We start from the raw sequence: 1,307 nt of genomic DNA, 5'->3' as shown, positions 1-1,307 counted from the left end.
GGCTGCAGCCACACGTCGATGGCTCTACCCGTGTAGCTGCTGCTGCAGCTATTGCAGGTGCAGCAGCAGCAGCAGCTGCTGCTGCTGCAGCAGGCGCTGCAGCTGCTGCGGCAGCCCCGGATCTATATGTACACCTCTGTGTTAGCTTTGCCACAGAGGAGACAGCGGGGGGTGCTGCAGAGCAGCAGAAAGAAGAGGGAGGCCCCGGGGCCCCCAAAAGGATGAAGGGTTGTGGAGGCCCCTACGACCGCGGCGCTAGTTAAGCCCGTCTGCTGCATGCGTTTGTTGCATTTGTTTGTATTATTAATTGCAGCAAATAGGAGAAAAGGAATAAAATATAAAAGGGGGGAAATAAAGAAAAAGGAAAAAAAATAAATACATCTGTACACCCCAACCACATATGACGCCGGCAAGCCATTGGTCCTTATACACCACTAGGCTGCGGGCGGCGAGGGGAGAGCAGCAACTAATAGAGTCTAATTGAGGCAATATAAATTAAAAAATATTAAATAAATTTATTTTTTCTTCATTTTAAGGGGTTAAACCCCTATATTAATTGCTAGTTTAGATATACTGCGCATACACCCCGCTACGGACCACTGGCGACACCACGGGGTGTACGTACACCCCAGGAGAACTCACCGTCGTCAAGCGAGGAAAAAAAAAACAAAAATGTATAAATAGAATAAAATTAAATATTTTAATTTATTCTATTTTATATTTTGCAACAAACAACAAAAAATATCGTCGGCTCCCCCTCACAGCCTCTCGATTCTCCTGCCTTTTGTAGCTGCGCATACACCCCAGCTATGCATACACCCCAGTTGTGCATACACCCCAACTATGCATACACCCCAGCTATGCATACACCTCAGCAACACATACACCCCAACTCTGCGTATACACCCCGACTCTAGCAGTACACACAACTCAGCTCTACATACACCGCAACTGTAGATACACCCCAGCTGTACGTACACCCCAGCTGCACATACACCGCAAATAATATTAAATTATAACTTGGCTCCCCCCATGCCCGCATCGGCCCAATAAGCATATACAGAGACACCTGAGATGCAGCAGCAATAGATACACCCCAGTCGCTACAGCCACACAAAAATATAAACAAATACAATAAATAAACATAAATAGAATGAATATATATAAATACAATTACTTTATTTACTTTTATTTACTGTATCTACATAAATACAATAAATACACGTAAAAACAATGAATATACACATATATATATATATATATATATATATATATATATATATATATATATATATATATATATATAT

This window comes from Eimeria mitis, genomic scaffold (genome assembly GCF_000499745.2).
Source record: "Eimeria mitis Houghton genomic scaffold, Emh_scaff1180, whole genome shotgun sequence".
Lineage (NCBI taxonomy): Eukaryota > Apicomplexa > Conoidasida > Eucoccidiorida > Eimeriidae > Eimeria > Eimeria mitis.
The sequence above is the reverse complement of the archived record's forward strand: the minus strand, read 5'-3'. Positions refer to the sequence as shown.